Source organism: Callithrix jacchus, chromosome 17 (genome assembly GCF_049354715.1).
Source record: "Callithrix jacchus isolate 240 chromosome 17, calJac240_pri, whole genome shotgun sequence".
In the NCBI taxonomy this organism is placed as follows: domain Eukaryota; kingdom Metazoa; phylum Chordata; class Mammalia; order Primates; family Cebidae; genus Callithrix; species Callithrix jacchus.
This window is the reverse complement of record NC_133518.1, coordinates 29043107-29064263: the sequence shown is the minus strand read 5'-3', so window position 1 is coordinate 29064263 and position 21157 is coordinate 29043107. Positions and strand designations below refer to the sequence as shown.

Here is a 21157-nt window from a genome sequence, read left to right as displayed (position 1 = left end):
GACATAAAGCAGCCCAGATGTCTTAATTTCAAATAAGAGAAGCAAGACCAAAGTTAACTTCACTTATTCCCATAATATCATCTTGTCCAATAATCCATACCATAAATACTTACTTCTTTTTTAGCATTGTCATGTAAAAGCAGGCATCTATGGATATTCAGGGATTCAAGATAGCTAATGAAAACTCAGAAAATGCCAGAAAGTAGATAACATAGCAGTAGCCCAAATTTTCTACATTTTGACAGTTCCATAATACTGGACCTAGATATTTAACTTCCAAAGTAAAAAGTTCAGAACAAAAATTAACCACCTAAAACCTGGAAACATCATTTAACCACAGTAGATCAGCCCTTCCACCTCTATCTTTTATTATCTTCCCTGAAAGTTATCATCAACCTAACTGAAAAAGCATGATATAGAAGGAAGAAATATTCTGCAAGTATTATAACAGAGCTTTCCAATAGAAATATAATGCAAGCCACGTATATGTAATTTAAATTTTCTATTAGCTACATTAAAAAAGTAAAAAAGGAGGGGAACACACACCGGGCCTGTCGGGGGTGGGGGACAAGGGGAGAGAGAGCATTGGGACAAATACCTCATGCATGTGGGGCATAAAACCTAGATAAGGATGGTAAGTGCAGCAAACCACCATGGCACATGTATACCTATTAACAAACCTGTATGTCCTGCACATGTATCCCAGAACTTAAAGTAAAAATAAATAAATAAATAAATAAATAGGTGAGGTTATTTATTATATTTTATTTAATGTGATATATCCAAAAATTGTCACTTCCACGCAATCCATTAGTATCCAAAAGTTACGAATGGTATATATTACATTATTTTTTTCCCTACTAACTCTTTGAAATCAGTTGTGTGCACCCTAATTTGGAGCAACACATTTCAACTGCTCAATAGAGAGTTTTAATTAGGATCAGTCACATTTCAAGTGCTTAATAGCCACATGTGGCTAGTAGCTACTGTACTTGATCACACAGGCTTTAAACAACGTTCCCAGTCTAACAGAGCTGCAGGCACACAGAAGACACTCAGTAATATTTCAAACGTAAGCCCCATTTCTAGAATGCCCTAGATAAGGTATGTACATATAAAACTCCCCCTTTTCTGGATCTCTTCTCAGAGATAACTATGAGAAGAGATCATATGATATTATAATATTAGATGGATGGATGGATGAATGGGTGACTGAACAAGTATTTGAGTGATTGAATGAATAAAGTTCTAAAGTTAAATAACTCCAACTTCATTTTCTTCTACTTGAAAATCTATCTTGATTTTCTAACATCTATAAACATTCTGGTACCTGGTTCAACATATTTCAAGGTGATGTTGACAGGTTGTTGCCAAATAGCCCCAGGACACTTACATGCTGTTTCTCATCTGCAATCACAGTAGCATCCAGATGCTGCATCTCTCTTTAGAAATCTGCTTGATACCTAAATGAGCAGAAATGAATAAAGAGACGATTCTTTGCCCCTGAGTATTACTGTATCAATTAAGATTATTTAATGCATTTCACTGATTACCCTAGCCAGGATGTTCCCAAGGGCCTTTGGTGTATATCAGATCAGTTTAACCTCCTGGCTTGAAAGGCTGGGACAGCTGAGTTTTCAAGAAATTAATTTGGAAAAAATTATTTTCATATTAAAGAAGATGAGCCAAGCCCAGCCAAGCTCATGGCAAAAAAAACAAAAAAAAGTTTCAATTTTAAAAAGTAGTTTTGTTTCCATTTTAACTGTAAATTCACCAAAAATTTTCCTGATACTTTAAGCCTATTTAGCTGATGTTTTATTCTTACAGACCAATAAAAATTGCGTCATAAAAAGACAAATTTATTTCATCCATCCTAAGAAATAACAATGGGGAACAGCTGGGTTCACTTCAGTTCTTTCCATCTCCAGTTCATCTGTTTAGAAATAATCTCATGTCTCTGTTCATGGTGGGCTTCCTCATGGGAACAATATTTCTGTGGAGTGGACTGGGGATTAGACAGACACAACTTCAAATTCTGGCTTTGCTACCTATCAGACTGTACACTTGGGGTAAGCTACTATCCTCACAGAGGCTCATTGTCCTTACCTGAAAACGGAGAAAACACATAACCATTTGAATGAGTTAACAATGTAGTTACAGCACCTCACTCATAGCTGGGGCAAACATAAGCCCCATTTCTAGAATGCCCTAGATAAGGCATGTACATATAAAACTCCTCTTTCTCTGGATCTCTTCTGAGGTAACTATGGGAGAAATCCAAGGCCCTGAAATTATAATATGATGAAAACTTGGAGGTAGCCAAACTGCAGGGCTGAACAGGATCTGTGGTGAAGTCACAGTGTAATTTTCTTATAGCCCATTTTTTTCTCTAACATTTTGCTCTGAAACTCTTTATGTTCCTTAAGCTGATTTAATAATAAATTTTCCAGGGTGAATCTATTCATCCTGAAAGGTAACCTTGTGCCTATGACTTTATTTTCAAAGATGGCTCTAGAAAAAAAAAACTGAATAATAGGATTAACTCATTCACTCAGTTGCTATTCACTTAATACTTAGCATTCAAGCACTGTTCTGGGTACTTGGAGAAGCACAAGTTAATAATTAAACAAAAATCCTACCCTTATAAGAATAACATTCTTATTGGGAAGACAGACAATAAGTTAGTGAGAAGGTTACATTAGATGGTGACAATAGAATGGAGAAACAAATTAATCCTGGAAGGGGGCTAGGAAGTTATGGAGGGTAGAGTTTAGATGGGATGACCAAAGAAACTCTAACAGGAGGAAATGGTGGGCAGTAGGGAGGGGCTTGGAAGTAGTTTGGCCACCTCCAAAATAGAAATGGTGTGGCTTTAAGAGTCAGACCTGAATTGAAATCCTCTTTCTGTTACTAGCTAATTGATCATAGGCAAGTTAATGAACTTCTCTTGTCCTTGGTTTTCTTATCTGTAGAATGCAGGTAATAATAGCTGCTCTATAGGGTTATTGCAAGGATTATTTGAGATAATATATACAAAATGCTTAGGATGTTGCCTAGTAACTACTCGAAATTTAGAGCTACCATTTTTGTTATTGTTACTGGTTTGCATAGTACTGCTGTAAATTTTTTATGCAGGAAATTACCTTGATGCAATTGTAGTCTCCAAGTCTACTACCAGGTTATCCTAGAGGTCTCAAAGAAGAAAGGCTAACACAACAAATTAAGATGCATGAGTCACATGGTTTATAAAATAATTAAAACACATTATGAGAAGAAAGAGGGAAAGAGATAGGAACAGTTAAAACAATTACAATAGAATTCAAGCAGGAGAAAGAACCCAGCTACTCAAATCCTGAGACACACAGTGCCCATGTGACCTGTTCTCTCTGTCTACCACACTGACCTTCCCTATGGTGTGATTATGTAAGTCAGATCTGAGGTTTCAGCAAGGGGCTCAGCAGGGAAAAGATGCCAAGGTCAGTAGTACACTTGGAAAGACCCAGGGACAAGCCCACTTGGCCATGACCTATAGCTCATCATTTGGTCTGATGCACAGCTAAGGACTATTTGCATTCCTTGTACAGAGGATTTCTGTGGCTAGAGTGGGGATCAGCAATGGGTAGCTGATTGAAGACTTCATTTAAGTTCTTATATTTGATGTATTCATATTTAGTATATTTCAAATGTTTGGTGTCATATGCATATGGATGTGTTGTGAAATTCACCTCTTTGCATTCTTCCCTCCTATCTGTGTTCAGCATGCACATTCTCTACTTTGTCGATGGCTACTATGACTCAGGGGTGACTAATCCACTTAGTTTTACCATGCTCATGTAAATTCTGCCTATGTCTCACAAGCTACTTGTATCTCCACCCAGTTTCCTTTATCCTCTTTTCTGTTTCACTTACTTTATTGAGCAGAACTGAATAATCTTAAGTAATACAGCAAAGGCACGTTACAGAGTTCACCACTCTCAGTCGTCCACATGTTGCCTCAGATTCAGCGAGTGTTCCAGGCCTGCTGAAAAATTTTCAGTATTAACAGAGGCCCACAAAGTTCCAACAGTGGATCATTCTGATATGCATCTATCAGGAACAGAGCAGTGGTTAACAAAATATCTTTTCCAACTGGGTTTCATAGAAAGAACAAGAGCTTCAGAAAAAAATTACCTTTACTAGAACATAATGAGAAGTTACAATTGCCAAGGCTGCCGAAAATAGGTGAAAGAGCTGTCTTTAAAGAAAACTACACTCCAGAAAAACAATTGTAGACATCTGGCATTTTTTTTTTTTCCTGCTTTCTTTGGAAGTCAACAATTCCCAACCTTATTCCATAAAGTCCTGGTTTGAAGGGAGGATGCTGAAGAAGGATATGCTTATATGCTATGCAAATTAACTACTACTTCTATTTTCTTCTCTATTTTTTTTCTTTCATGACACCTTTACTCAACAGTGAAGGCAGAAGAGATTCAATCTGTATCATTAGTAAGATAAAGAGGAGAAATGAGGTGGGCCAAATTTTGGGGGGAATATTGTACCATTTCACAACAAATCTGTGAACTTCACCAAGTTCCAAAAGGGTACTTTTTTCTTCTTCTTCTTTTTTCCTTAAGTCATTTTTAGTTAAGAAAAAAGAGAGTGAGCACGAACAGAGACCGCTTCTGCTCACCCCAGCTGTCAGGTGAAAAACAGGGCTGCTTAGTATTCTGGGGCTGTGGGTTTGTGACTCATGTGCACTTCCTTCTGTGAGTTGTCATTTCTCTGAAAGATATTTGGAGTTGTGACAAAATTTAATTCCATATTCTGAGGGGATGTTGACTGGCTCTCAAGGGAATTCATTTCTATAAGTTCCTCGATCTGCTGCAGCAGATCCGCAGTGACATGCAGAGAGGATGTGGAGACTGACATTACTTAGCAGCAACACACTCTGAGGGTTTACTGGCATGCTGATTGAATGCAGTGAGCAGAGCCACCTGTGTCAGGCTGATCTAAAATTCTCAGACAGCTGGGGATAAACAAATACCCTCAAGTCTCTTACTTTCTGCACAAAAGGAAGTATTAATAATAAGAGAGTAAGTGGTTTTGTTAACCCCACTCCTGAATATTTAATGTGTTCTGAAAAAATCTGAGGTCTGCAATCAGAAGATGAGGGTCCCAGTATTAAGTATATAAACTTGGCTGACTTGCTCAGACCTTCTGCTTCTCAGTTTTTCATTTATAAAATGCAAAGAATAAAACTATTCTAGCTATTTCTAAGATTGTTGTGAAGAACACAAATCTCCAGATTGAAAGTGCCCACTCAGTACCCAATACAATGAATAGAGACTGATGCAAAGAAACATTACCATGAAATTTCACAACTGAAAAGAGAAAGAAAAGCATCTTAACACATTTCAGAGATTTCATTGAATACACAAATGAGGGATCAAGACAAAAGATAATTCTAGGCAAAAAGATGATGGGCAAACTACCAACCAAGAGTGAGGAGGTAACGCCATTTTGACTTTGCTGTCTCTCAAACACAATTTCTCACAAGCTGCTAGAAAATGTGTTCCACCAAAATGAGAGAATAAAGCCACAAAGTGGAAGCCATGGGATCTGATTTATTAAAGGGAGGAGGAGAATTTTCCAGATGATGGGAAGAAATGCCAGAAGGACAGCTATGCAGCAGGCACAGAAAGTGACCAGCAGAGGCTGCAGCAGGATGATGGAGGGCTCCAGAAGGTGTGTTGCCAAGAAAACAAGAAGGAACTGAGTTTCTTATCAGCTTGACCATGTGGAAAACTGTATTGAGAAATATTTTGCACAAAGTATGGAAGAGTCGGCTGTAGCTCCCAATCAAACCAAATTAATCAAGCAATTGTTAATGAAAGGTAACATAAAAATTTATGAGAGAAAGGAAATACAATCATTATAGACTAGTTTACTCAGCCGTGGATATTAATACTTAGTCATAAAAATGAAAACACAATGAATCTACACTTGTATTTGTGAGATAAATAGCTCATGGTGTATTATTTTATTTTAAATATCATATCCTATCTGGTAAGCTAATATTTAATTAGGACTTTTGTGCCTAAATTCATAAATAAAATAAGCCTGTAATTTCTTTTCTGTTACTGCCTTTATTTGGCTTTGGAGGTCTTCTTATTCCTCTGATAGGACCACAGTACTCTGTAAATAATGAATATTTAATACACACTAGCTATCTAATATTATTCCTTGATGAAAAATAGGAGGTGATAAAATTAGGAAGTAATAAAAACAGAACCAGATAGAGCACTCTAAGTTCCTGATTAGCACTGCATAGTATCTGAGAAATTATTCGATTCTGGAATGTAATCTGGCTAAATTTAATTACACCATCCTCTTTTAAAACATCAAGACACAGATAAGAATGTAAGTCATTTGTTTCAGGTCTTATATAGTTAATTACTGGAGGAACTAGAGCTAGAATCCAATTCTCCAGAATTCTGACTCCTAGCCCTTGTGCTCATATAAAAATGTATGTTAATACATACTAACTATATCACCTCTAATTTGGTTGGTGATAGGTACATTCCATTTCAAAAAATAAAAGTAAATTAAGTGTTTCTTTCTCACCTACAATAAATGCAGGACCATGTTAAGTGCCATAAAGAATAAAAAAAAGATAAAGGACCTGTAGGGTTAGTTACTTCTTTTAATTGCTCATTCTGAAGTACAGGCCCCTCCCCTTGAATCTGGACGTGCTCTATGACAGCTTTAACCAAAACAATATAACGAGTGACGTTACATTAGTTTGGGTGCCCAGTCCTAAGAAGCTGGCAGTTTCCATCCACTCTTTTTTAGCACTAACTCTCCAAGTCCTCATGTGTGTATTCAATTAAATCTCTGAAATGTATTAAGATGCTTTTCTTTCTCTTTTCAGTTGTGAAATTTCATGATGATCTTTCTTTGCATCAGTCTCTATTCATTGTATTGGGTACTGAGTGGGCACTTTCAATCTGGAGACTTGTGTTCTTCAGATCTGGAAATTTTCTTGTATCATTTTGCTATTACTCCTCCTCCTCCATTTCATCTGTTCTCTCTCTAGACATCCTTCAGTTGGAAAGATATTGGAATCCTGGACAGAACCTAATTTTCTTATCTTTTCTCTCTTATTGTCCACTCCTTTTTCTCTTTTACTTTTTGGAATATTTTCTCAACTTTAATGTCCAGCATTCTTGTTGCCTTTAAAAAAATTAGCCATTCTATTTTAAATCTCTAACATGTTTTTCTAGTTCTATGTTGTTCTTGCTCTCTTCCATCTTGTTTCTGTTCTATTGATGTGATACTTTCTCTTATATCACCAAGTATATTATAGTTTCTTTGAACTTTTCTGTATCTCTCTGTATTTACTATTTTCTTTTTTTCTGTTTATTTGAGATTCTTTTCCTCAGTTGTTCCAGCCATCCCAGCCCAAGCACCAGATAGGTCAGTGAAGAAATTCAGGTGCTCCTGCCTCAGCTTCTGTATGAGTACAACTGTAGGAGTCACAAGCAACACCCAGCTGAGTCCAACAATCCCAAAACTGTGAGAAATAAAATGTTTAAGCCACTACAAAAATAAAAACACAAAATATGAACTTAACCCAAAGCTGAGATACGAATATATTAGTAAGATAGTGAGTGTTAAAGGGTATATGAGAGAAAGCTGACGCCTTCACCTCCAGGAGAGGCCAAGAGAGCAATACATAAATATTATTGAGAATTACAGAGTTTAATACCAGAGTTCACAGCTACATATGTTGGAAGTAGTTTCTTCTGCAGTGCATGGAAAGAGTTCAAGGGACTGCTGCTTTTGGTTACAAGCCTTTGAGCATTGATTTAAACATTGCGCATATATTACATTGACAAAGCTAAAGATTAAAACAATAACCACACAAATGGGATAAAAATACCAGTGGTTTCGAGTGGTCAGTATTAAATATGATTGTGGCTGTCAAAGTCTAGACACAGTCCTTGGGGTTTAGAAACACACAACCAATGCTAGTTCTTCTAGCCCAGATTCCTTGATCAGAGGCCAACCCATCTCTCACCATATCCCTCCAGAAATGTGCCCGCACCAGAGCCCCACCCATCTCTTCCTAAACAAGCTGTAGGGAGCCTTACTTCTTCCTCAGTGACTGCCAAAGTGGGCTGTGCCAGATAATCCACTGCAGGATATGAAGAAAGTATTACCATTTCTATTTTACATCATCCTTTTTCTTTTTTTAAAACAATGAATCCTTCATTGGAATTATATGATCTTTTTTAGAGTTCTATTTATTGTATATATTTTTGCCTATTTTTAAACTTTCCACTGGTATAATTTCAGAAATAAAAAGTAAGGAAAATGGTATAAAAAATTCTATATGCCCCTCACCCAGATTCCCCCAAATGTGAACATCTTCTGTAACCATTTAGAATTATCAAAACCTGGAGATTAACAGTAACACAATAATATTATATGATCTGAGTCTTATTCATGTTTCTCCAGCTGTCTCACTAATATCCTTTTCTGACTAAGATCACATGTTGCAGCTACTCATCACATGTCTTTAGTCTCCTGTAAGCTGGATCAGCTCTTCAGACTTTGTCTTTATAACTTTGACCCTTTACAAGACTATTGACTAGTTACCACGTAGAATGTCCTTCAACTGGAGTTTTTCTGGGCGTTTTCTAGTGATTACATTCAGATTAAGCACTTTTGTCATGAGGGCCACAGAAATAATGTTGTATCCTTCTCAATACATCATGCTAGAGGGTGCAGAAGGTCTAGTTTTCCCATTACTGATGATGTTAACTTGGATCACTTAGTTTTATGGTGACACCTACTAGGTTTCTCCACCGTAAGGTTACTATTTCTCCTTTAGTAATTAGTAAGTGTCTTTGGGGAGATATTTTGAAACTATGCAAATATCCTCTTTCTCAACAGGATGATGCTTAATTTTAGCATTCATTGGTGATTCCTGCCTGAAACCAGTACTGTTGTGCTTGCCAAGGTTATTTTCTATTTCCTTAACACTTTCGACATTTGCAAAGGAAGAGGGCAGATTGCCATTCTACTGTTAAAAAAAACAGCGCTCTCTTCTTCCCCATTTATTAATTTATTTGTATCAGTATGAACTCAGATTCTGATTTAGTTCTATTACTTATAATTTGCTACTAGCATTATTTTGTTACAGCTATCCCCAGCATGACCACTTTTGGAGCATCCTTGATGAGTCTTCTATGTCCTTTTTTTTTTTTTTTTTTGACTGATTAGAAAGCATAATAAAGAAATTGGTAGAGCATGGCTCTTAGGTCTGCCAGTGTTTCCCTAGACTTTTCCCTGGGAAGCCATCCTAATGTCCTTAGTTGAATTTAAGCACTGTCCTTTCTCATCTGTTCTGCATGGTGCTACCTTCTCTATTCAGCACTTATCTTTTCCTGCCTTGTTGTAGACAATAGCTCATGAGTGAAGGATAGCTTGGGAACTAATGACCTCTATCTCCACTGTTCTATATCTGTCCTGACAAATTCCAATATTGAAAGAGACTCATGTGTGAAAGTTTCAAGGCAATAAAGGACAACTAGGGAAAAGAGACTCTTCACATTGCTGTGTCACAGAAGAGTACCATGTGGTCACACACACTGAGCAGCCATCTATATGAAGTAAGTGACCTCAGGAGCATAATATGGCTCCTGTGGCGCCCCAAAGAAGTTCAAGAGTTAACATTTCATTCCTTCAATGAAACCTGGTATGTTCTGTCAAAGCTTCCTGGTCACCTTACTGGTTACAAGCAAGTTTGCCAATTTCTTTTCTTTTCTTTTTCCAACTTTTATCTTAAGTTCAAGCATACATGTTCAGGATGTATAGGTTTGTTACACAGGTTAATGTGTGCCATGATGGTTTGCTGCACAGATCATCCCATCACCCAGGTATTAAGCCCAGTATCCATTAGCTATTCTTCCTGATGCTCTCCCTCTTCCCTTCAACAGGCCCCAATGTGTGTTGTTCCCCACAATGTGTCCATGTGTTCTCATCATTCAGCTCCAATTTATAAAGGAGAACACATGTTATTTGGTTTTCTGTTCCTGCATTAGTTTGCTAGGGATTATGGCCTCCAGCTCCATCTATGTCCCTGCAAAAAACACAATCTCATTCCTTCTTGTGGCTGCATAGTATTCCATGGTATGTGAGATTGTGAAGAAAAAGGAACACTTTTACACCATTGGTGGAAGTGTAAATTAGTTCAGCCATTGTGGAAGACAGTGTGGCAATGTCTCAAACACCTAGAGGCAGAAATACCATTCGACCAAGCAAACCCATTAGTGGGTATGTACCCAAATTAATATAAATCAATCTATTATAAAGATACATGCACATGTATGTTCACTGCAGCACTATTCATAACAGCAATTATGTGGAATCAGTCCAAATACCCATCAGTGATAGACTGGATAAAGAAGATGTGATACGTACATACCATGGAATACTAAGTTTGCTGACTACTGACTTGCTGAAGTGTTCTCTGTGAACAACAGCAGACTAGAGCCAGACTGTGTGCTATCAAATCCCAGCTCCATCAATTACTAGCTGGGTAACCTTGAATAATTTGCCCACCTATGTTGTGCCTCAGTTTCCTCACGTACAAAATAAGAATAACAATAATAACCCTATTCTGTAATATTTTTGTGAGGAACAAAGTAGTTAATATGTAAAGTGTTTAGAACATTGCTAGGCACATTACAAGTGCTATATGTGTTAACTGTCATTTTTAATACCCCAGAAAATAAAAGACCCTTAATGTAACGGAGCTTCACAAATGTTTCATGAAGATAACACAAAAATTCAGACCATAAAGAATTAGGGTGAACTAGGAGTCTGTGTCTGATGAATGTGCAGTCCCTGAGAAGGACCATACATTACACATTCTCTGTCACTGACTCCTTTCTGCTGCCCTTTGCCTCATAACCAGGTGTGTGTGTCTTCTGAAACACAAGGAAATGTGTATGTGTGGGTTTGGGAGGCAGGAGGTGAGTTGAAGAAGACACAGAGTAAACATGAGACATTTTTCTCCATGCCAGTTTTGTAAAGGAATAATATTTGTAAAGATTTGTAAAGAAAACTATTATTATTGTTTTAAATCAAGTTCTTTATTATGGTGATACAGTTTGGCTGTGTCCCCACCCAAATCTCATCTTGAATTGTAGCTCCCATAATCCCATGTGTCTTGGGAGAGACCTGATGGGAGGCGATTGAATCACAGGGGTGGGTTTTCCTATGCTGTTTTCATGACAGTGAATAAGTCTCATGAGATCTGATGGTTTTATAAAAGGCAGTTTCCCTGCACGTGCTCTTTTACCTGCCACCATGTAAGACGTGCCTTTGCTCCTCCTTCACCTCCCACCATAATAGTGAGGCTTCCCCAGCCATGTGGAACTGTGATTCCATTAAACCCCCTTTTCTTCATAAATTATCCATTCTCAAGTATTCCTTCACAGAAGTATGAAAATGGACTAATACATATGGTATAGAACAGAATGTTTGTATACATTTTTATGATAAACCCAAAATTATCTAATACTATTTGTTTTTGTAGACACTTTAGTGGGTTACATAGTAGAAGCAATGTCTTAGTATGATGAACCTTGATAAATCATTCCTTAGCAGAAGATTCTAATGGAGAAAATAAGGGAAAGCAACCAACATTGTATGGGGAATGGAAAAGAGCCTCAGTAACAAAAAAAGCCCCAAAGAAATCAAGGGCCCCAGATACAACCAAACAATGTGTGGAACAATTAAATAGGTGCAAGGAAAATAAGATGGGGCATCCCAGGGAAGATCCATGGAGACAGGACAGCCTCTTCTGTAATGGCCCTTGCAGTGACAGCTGCCCAGCCACTACTGGGCCAGCCTCACTTTAACATATAGAGTGAGAGATGCTTTATTTTAAAATATTAACTTTGATACTTAAAATATTAGGCTTCTCCTGACTGGGTAATACACTGTTGAAAAACTAAGAAAAGCAGTCTATTCTAACATATCAAGTTTTAAACTTGCCTTTCAGTCAGTTACCAGATTCTGACAAATGTAAATAAGTGCTGCAGAGCTAAAATGCATTTAAGGCTGCCAGTGAGCTGCATGAGCTAAGTGGAGGTTTTAATATCATTAGGAAGGCATCTCCTTCTAGACATGTGCCATGGCACAACCAGGAAGGAAGGCCAGCTCTACACTATTAAAGGAGCAATGAAGACTGCTTCCTGTTACAGCATGAAACTGGATTTACCAGTAGAAAATCTCATTAGGGTAATTTTTTTTAACTCTTATCAACCCTCTGCCAAGATTCTTGCCTTATTCTTTCATCCACAAGACAGAATTCTTTTTAAAATAGTTAAAAGCCTGTCCCAAGAAGCGGATACACAGACAGTTGTATACGTTAAAATCTCCAGACAGGATAATAGAATAAGAAGCTATGTGTCAAGATTCCACATCTGTCTGTCTGACAAATAAGGATGACATTTACACAATTTAAAAGATCAGAAATTTAAGACTTGAGTCAGATATCTGCAATGAAATGACAGATGCTTTCAAGTATAAAAATAACTGTTCCACTAATGAATATAGAAATACTAGATGCCATGTAGAACTTGTGGAGTTTGGTTAAATTTACTTTTTAGCAACTCAATGAACATTTGAAGACTATTCTTAGTGAGTACTTTGCCTAATACATCACATTCTGATAGGCCCAAAGGCTTGTTTCTTCAATTGATATAGATACAAAGGTTCTTCAAAAAGTTTATGGAAAAATGTGTATTTCATAATACTTTTTTCATAAAAGTGTGCATGGACTGCATATTTATTTTATACCAAAATAAACTCATACTAACTTGGTATAACGTGTCTAAACAAGATCTAGTTTGAGGCACTAAGAAGGATAAGATGTCAGTTTGAAAAGAGCCCCTGTCAAAGCAACATGAATTCTGCTAAAATTGAAGCAAGCCAAACATCAGATTTATAGTAAAGTTTTGGGTGAAAGAATAGTGAAATAATTGATGCTTTATGAAAAGTTCATGGGGATGATGCCCCCAAAGAAACCAGCAGTTTACAAATGGATAACTCATTTTAAGAAGGAACAAGACAATGTTGAAGATGGAGCCCACGGCAGCAAACCATCCACATTGATTTGCGAGAAAAAAAAATCCATCTTGCTTATGCCCTGATATGGTTCAGCTGTGTCACTACCCAAATCTCATCTTGAACTGTAACTCCCACAATTCCCACATGTTGTGGGAGGAACCTGGTGGGAGGTGATTGAATATGGGGCAGGTCTTCCCTGTGCTGTTCTCATGATAGTAAATGAGTCTCATGAGATCTGATGGTTTTGAATACTGGAATTTCCCTGAACAAGCTCTCTTTTCTTTGCCTGCTGCCATCCATGTAAGACGTGACTTGCTCTTCTTGGCTCACTGCAACCTCTACTTGCCAAGTTCAAGTGATTCTTGTGCCTCAGCCTCCCAAGGAGATGGGATTACAGGCATGTGCCAGCATGCCTGGCTAATTTTTGTATTTTTAGTATGTATGGGGTTTCACTGTGTTGCCCAGGGTGGTCTTGAACTCCTGACTTCAGGTGATCCACCCACCTCAGCCTCCCAAAGTGCAGGAATTACAGGTGTGAGCCACTGCAATCGGCCTGACTTAGTATCTTAAAGATGCTGTATTAGTCCATTTTCACGCTGCTGATAAGGACATATCTGAGACTGGGAAGAAAAAGAGGTTTAATTGGACTTACAGTTCCACATGGCTGAGGAGCTCTCAGTCAATTCTTACATGGTGGCAGCAAGAGAAAATGAGGAAGAGGCAAAAGCAGAAATCCCTGTAAACCTATCAGATCTCATGAGACTTATTAACTATCATGAGATTAGTAGGGGAAAGATCAGCCCCCATGATTCAGTTACCTCTCCCTGGGTCCCTACCACAACATGTGGGGATTTGGGAGAACAATTCATTTTGAGATTTGGGTGGGAAACAGCCAACCCATATCAGATGCCAATTCTGCTAAATATGCCCTATTCCAACCAAAATCCTTACAAGTTTTTAAGATGATTTGATAAGCTAATTATAAAATGTATAAAAAGGGTAAAGGGCCAAGAAGAGCCAAATGACTCCTGAAAATGGGTAAAGTGGAAGGGAAGGACATCCCCTATCAAGGCACCAGCACTAATTATGAAACTTCAATAATTAAGAAAGGTACTGGCTATGGGAGAAATTGATGTAATATAATATTAATCCTTATAATAGAGACTCCAGAAACAGACACTAGTATTTATAAAACATTGACATATGACAAAGTAGTCTAGAAAATCAGTGGGAAATCAAGGAACTATTCAATAAATGGACATGAAAAAAGTGGTATTCTATTTTCTGTAACGTGAAAAAAAAAAAAACTAGATCCCTACCCTTACACCACACACACATGCACACACACACACACACACACTCAAGATGAATCAGAAACTTAAGTGAAAAGAGCAAAACTTAACAAATTTTAGAAGGACAAAGAATTCTTGTTCGAATTTTAACATTTTCATTTGTGTCAGGGAAATATCCCACATCAGAATAAGACCCATGTTCAAACTATAAAAGTTCCTTTTTTATAGACTGACTTCAGTAACATTGCCAAAAGAACCCCTGGATGCTTAGAGGACCAGTGTCCTACAACCTAGTAATAATAAAACTTTTAGCTTTGCAAATGAAGATGTAAGTCAAGTATCTTGAAAAGTTGCACAATCCTGTAATTTCGGTTCACCTAGGTTTGTTTGTTTGTTTAAATTTGTTCATTGCCTTGCTCAAGATAAAACTTAAAGTGATGGGTTTACTTTCATTTTGAGTGTTTTTAAATTTATTCAAATTCATTGCACTATTCACAAATCCTATCGAATTTAACATATGCAATAATAGCATTTCACTCTATACTCATTGTGGATGCCACCTCACTTTTATCAGGATAGAATAATCTCTTGAATTACTACCATTTAGAATTAACCAAACACAGCAAACTGACTACTTTGGAATCACCAGGCTTTAGTAGGAAATGGTGGGGCCATATTTAGATTATGTTGAAAGAAAAGTACAAGTTTGTGAACCATATTCTACATAATTATTTCTTGTAGCATGTCAGCAGGCAGTGGTAAGTCTAGGTGAGAAGCTGGAAAAACCGGAGGTGGTGATAAAAGAATTCAGAGAAATAATGAGGATAGAGTAGAAAGCTCTCTCATTGCTTTGGGCAAGTCACTTTGCCATTTTAATATAAATGTAAGACGAACAACTGCTGTCTTGCTAGGATTAAAGAGTACATGTCTGCTGGAGCAAGAAATAATATTAAAAGGATACGGTATCACATAGCCTCCCCTCTGTGGGGGAGTTAAACAAGGAGTGAGCAGAGTTCCCAGGACAGCCTGTGGCTGTTAGGGAGAAGTCACAAGGTCAGGGGCTCTTAATCCAGGGAACTATTCTTACTGGCTTGCAAGTTCTACAGATGGGAATTTTAGGTTCTAAAGTTGTATTTAATTAGAGATGAGGTGAAAGATAGAGGTGGAGGGAAAGATCACAGGGGAAATGCCACAAAACTCAAACAAGACCAAATAATCTCTCAACCTCCATTTATTTATTCTCTTATTATTTTTAATTGACACATAATAATTGTACATATATATGGAGCACAGTGTGATATTTTGATACCCATATACGATGTGTGATGATCAAATCAGGGTCATTAACATATCCAGTGCCTCAAACATTTCTTTGTGCTGGAAATGTTTGTGCTGGAAACATATCCAGTGCTGGAAACATTCAAAATACTCTATTCTAGCTATTTGAAAATAAAGAATAAACAATTGTTAACTATAGTCTCTCTACAGTGCTACAGAACCCTAGAACTTATTCCTCCTATATAACAGTAATGTGTTTATTAACCAGACTCTCCCTATCCTCCTTTCCCTCCCACAAACCAGCCTCAAGTTACCAGTATTCTTTTCTTTGCTTCTATGAGATCAACTTACTTAGCTTCCACATATGTGTGAGATAAATATGAGTATTTATCTTTCTGCACCTGGCTTATTTCACTTAATATAATGTCCATCAGGCTCATCCATGTTGCCACAAATGACAGTATTTAATTCCTTTTTATGGCTGAATAATATTCCATTGTGTCGCTATACCATATTTTCTTTATCAGTTCATCTGTTGATGAACACTTAGGTAGATTCCATATCTTGGCTAGTGTGAATTGTGCTACAATAAACATGAGAGTGCAGATATCTCTTCAACACACTGATTTCCTTTCCTTTGGATATATAACCAGTAGTGGAATTGATGGATTATATGGCAGTTCTAGTTCTAGTTTTTTGAGAAACTTCCACACTATTTTCCATACTAGGTGTACTAATTTACATTCCTGCCAACAGCATATGATTTTCCTTTTCTCTGCATTCTTGCCAGCATTTGTTATTATTATTATTATTATTATTATTATTATTTGGTCTTTTTTTATGATAGCCAGTCTAATGGGTGATATGGTATCTCGTGCCTTTTTTTTTTTTTAAGAGACAGGGTCTTCCTTGTTGGCCAATTGTATGTCTTTTTGGAGGAATATTTATTCAGATCATTTTCCCATTTCTAAATTGGATTACTTGGGTTTTTTGCTTTTTATTTTTGCTGCTGAGTTGAGTTCTTTGTATATTTAATTTCTTTTTAGATGAATAATTCACAAATATTTTCTCCCATTCTGTAGGTTTTGTCTCTTACACTGTCGATTACTTCCTTTGCTGTGCAGAAGCTTTTTAGTTCAATGCAATTCCATTTATCTATTTTTGTTTTTTGTTGCCTGTGCATGCTTTTAAGGTCTTTACCACAAAATCTTTGTCCAGACCCATTTCCTGAAGCATTTCCTGTTTTCTTCTAGTAGTTTCATAGCTTCAGGTCAGGTCTTACATTTAGGTCTTTCATCCATTTTGAGTTGATTTTTGTACATGATGAGAAATAGGCATATAGTCACTTCCTACATTGGGAATCACATTTCAACATGAGATTTGGGGAGGACAAACATCCAAACCATACTACTCGGTATTTAATTTTTTGTGACTATTGTAAATGATATTGCTTTCATGATTTATTTTTCAGCTAGTTTATTGTTATTGTATAGAAATAGTACCGATTCTCATATGTTGATTTTGTGTCCTGCCACCTTACCAAATTCATTAATCAGTTCTAAAAGGGTTTTTTTCACTAATTTATGTTCTCAAGGTACAGGCTGGGCTAAAGATGACCATTTTTCACCACGGTGTCCTGCATAGGTGATCTAGTGCTTCACTTTGGAACTTAGGGCTACTTAAAAACAACAGTTGCTGTTCAGAGCCTTTGGACTTGAGCTAAAAGTGAGACTAAAAGTGTCCCATTTTAATAACCTATTTCACATTTTAGAATAAGGTTCTGAGATTACATTTTGGCAATATCAAAGGCTCACTTCAAACTGTCTAGAGTCAAGGAAAACCAGTGTGTGGCAGAGAGGAGAGGTTGAGGGCCATGTGCTCTTCAGGGAGGGTTCTCTCAGGGTAACTACAGGGTAGAGGAAAATGCATTCCCTTTGGAGACATAAAGCTACATTCTTGGGTCAGAGTTTTGAAGAAGGTGCAATTTCTTCAGATAGAAGAAGTTTTACTGACTTGGCTCAGTGTGTGAATTCCTTTCTATTCTCTTCAATCTGTTCTGTTCTGATTCAGAATCAGTTTGGCCAATGACCTGATCCAAAAAGCATATTCCTTGTAAACTGCCCTGTGTAGACCACTGTGTCTCTAAGCTTTGACAGACCAGATGGAGACACCAGCCTTTATTTTTTTTTCCTCTCTTTTCAAGGAATTAACAGATTTTAGACTTTCTTCAAAAAAACAGAGACAGCTCATATTTCCCAAGTCATGTATACCCATTATGAACTATAGCCATCTGAGTATGAAATGCAAAGGGATGGATGGATATAACCACACACACAAGGCCTTACATGTTCACAAATACACAATTAGGTTAATTAAGTAAATACCCTGTTACTTTTCTCTCCCCAAACCATCTTCTTCCTCTATGCACTATGCATAGAGCCTCTCATGATGATTGATCACAGAACTTCAAAGCTGGATGGGGTTTCTAGACTATCTGCTGAGACTTGGCCCAAGTGACTTTATCTTTCTGAGTCTCAGGTTTTTCCTCAACGAAATTGGATTCCAATATTCCCACCTAAACAAGGTTAAGGTGGGAAGATTAAGTATATGCTTAATTAATATTAGTCTGCTCATTTGCATTGAGGAAACTGAGATCTCAGCAAGGACAAGAGATGTCAAAGGTTACTAACTGTGATGGGGCCAAAAAAACCCAATGTCTCCTGCATCCTAGCACATGCTCTGTAAGGCAAATGGAACCAGGCTCTCCTCAGACAGTCAGCAAACCTTTAAAACATGTGACTCGTGATCAATATTAAGGATGACATCATTTCATTTATGGTTATAAATTTCTGATCCTCTGAGAAATGAGAGTCCTCTATCTCCAGGCATCAAGCTGAGCACTGAGAGAGGATTCTCCACAGCTGAGAAGAGGAAGGACTGATCAAAATTCAGGAGGATTCCTCTAAGTTGCAAAGAAGCGCAATTATAAACTACCACCACCCACAAGCTTCTGAAGTTAAATAAATAAATAAACAACTTAAGGTAGATAAATCACAAACAGCTAAGCTGAAGTAAAAATTGTGTCTAGATCTAGGTCTATTTTTTATTAGTGTTAACAGCAACTCCTCTGATGAAACCAAATTCTTGCAATTCTTGCATTATACCAGTGTTCTAGCTTCCACCTTGATCCTTGCCTCTTAAAAAAAAAAAAAATCTGATACCAGCTGGGTTGAACCATAGGATACTGCCAATATAAAACTAATGTGGGGTTCTAAAAATAGCAATTTCATTTGGTTAAATGTATAACATGTTAGTGTTTAAAGTAGTGCCTTTGCTTGTTAGATAATAGTTCTTCTTTCTTTTTTACATAAAAGTATAACACATATTTACTGAAAATGTGGAAAAATTAAGAACAAAATTACATATAATTCCACTAAATAATACAATTATTATTTTGCATGTTTTTTCTCAGCATTCTGTAAGCATATTTAAAATATTTATAATTGTTAATAATATTCAAGCTTTTAATTATGCCTAAAACCTTCACTCCTAACCTGTTTCCTCATCTAGAATAAGGAGAAATGCACTGGATTACCTCTAAGGTTTCTTTTGTTTTTATTATTTTGTCTCTATAGCTATATTAATTTTAGTACATTTTTTATGATCAAAATACTAATTTATAATAAAGATATTTTTATCTTTAGTCCTTATGGCTTATGGTTGATACACTACAACTATTTGCTTACAACTTTCAAAGTTCTAGGGAATATTTTGCAGGGAAAAAAAAATTAAATGTGAGCTACCATTTTTTGCATGTGATCCAATTTAGAAAATTAAAGTATCTATCAACCAAAATTCTTTTCACTCAGAACAAATAGTTGTATTAATTCCTTCGACATAAAATGCATATTTTCAAAAACATTGATGGCCTACATTACTGAAAAAGATGTCCCACAAATGGTAGAAGCTGGACCTATTTTAGAAGAAACCAGGGTCATTTTCAGTTTGCGTTACTATTTCAAATTCACAAATTATTCTCCACATATTATCCTGTGTCAAGCTTTGAAAGAATTTCACAACATCCATATCATTTCTCACTTTACAGAAGGAAATGGAGTACTCAGGGAAACAAAATGGACCTGCAGCATTTGTAGGGAGCCACCTGTATGCTAAGGATATGGGGACTATGTGTGAGAACTGCATGTGAGAGCTGGGAAGACATCACTAGATTAAAGAATAATGATTATTGGCTGGGCACGGTGGCTCACATCTGCAATCCCAGCACTTTGGGAGGCTTAGGTGGGCAGATCACGAGGTCAAGAGATCAGGACCATCCTGGCCAACGTAGTGAAACCCGTCTCTACTAAAAATACACAAATTAGCCGGGCGTGGTGGCGTGCGCCTGTGGTTCCAGCTACTCGGGAGGCTGAAGTGAAAGAATCTCTTGAACCCAGGAGGCGGAGGTTGCAGTGAGCCGAGATTGAGCCACTGCACTCCAGCCCGGTAACAAAGCAAGACTCTGTCTCAAAAAAAAAAAAAAAAAAAAGAATGATTTATTTCAATCTGGAAAGGAGTGCAGAGGGAGGATTTAACAAAGTGTTTCAATAGTTTAGACAGTTTTTCTCAAAGTTTGTGAGAGAGCTAATGAAAATAATACAAAGACTGTGGCTCATTGAAGGAGCCTAGGACCTGGATCTCGGCATTTTAACCAAATTTCCTAGGTGATTTTGATTCACACCAGAGAGAGAGAGAGAGAGACAGAGAAAGATAAAGTGTGTGTGTGTGTGTGTGTGTGTGTGCGCACGTGCATAGATATACTAGCTATATACTAATGCAAGTAACTAAAGATTATAGCATGAAGCACTTAGATTAGTTAGAAGTGTAAAAGAGGAAATGTGGGAAGATGTTCATACTCATTGAAATGGCTTGCTTGGGAACGGTATCAAGCAGTGGTTCTCAAACTTTAGTGTGTATCAGCATTGCTTGAAAGGCTGCTTAAAACACAAATGCAGACTTTGTAATTTACTAGGTCTGGGGTGAGGCCCTGGGATTTGCAACAAGTTCCCAGATGCTGCTGCTGGCCCAGGAGCTACACTCTTGAGACTATTGGTGTAGATAAGCACATTCGTTCTAAATCCTGGCTGTGCACTACAATAATCATCTGGGATGAGTTTTTAAATTATCATCGATGTTGGGGCCTCATCCCCAAGAGATTCTAATAGAATAGAATTTCAGTGGAGCCTGGGCATGGGTAGTTTGTAAAGTCCCCACTCCAGGTGTTTCTAATACGTAGTCAGGATTGAGAACCACTGGGGTTAAGGCTTCTGGAAAGCTAGGGAAGGAGTCCGGGCCAGGAGGGTCACATTAAGTACTGGGTTATCAGGTTTAATCACATTTGTCTGAGTCTCCTTTCCCAGAGGCAGGTGATGCAGTGCACTGAACTACCTTTCTAACATCCTTTT

At 37.3% G+C, this 21157-nt stretch overlaps 1 protein-coding gene and 1 long non-coding RNA gene across 3 annotated transcripts in view; one reads left to right on the top strand and one right to left on the bottom strand.

Moving 5' to 3' along the window:
- The window catches only part of LOC103788758 (uncharacterized), a 55747-nt gene extending 54277 nt beyond the window's left edge, over positions 1–1470 (bottom strand). The window contains exon 1 of the long non-coding RNA XR_008477453.2: positions 1394–1470. This is a non-coding gene — a long non-coding RNA (uncharacterized LOC103788758). The remainder of the gene's footprint in view (positions 1–1393) is intronic.
- Positions 1–21157, top strand: part of KCNAB1 (potassium voltage-gated channel subfamily A regulatory beta subunit 1) — a 389333-nt gene that overhangs the window by 344626 nt on the left and 23550 nt on the right. The gene's annotated exons all lie outside the window — the stretch shown is intronic.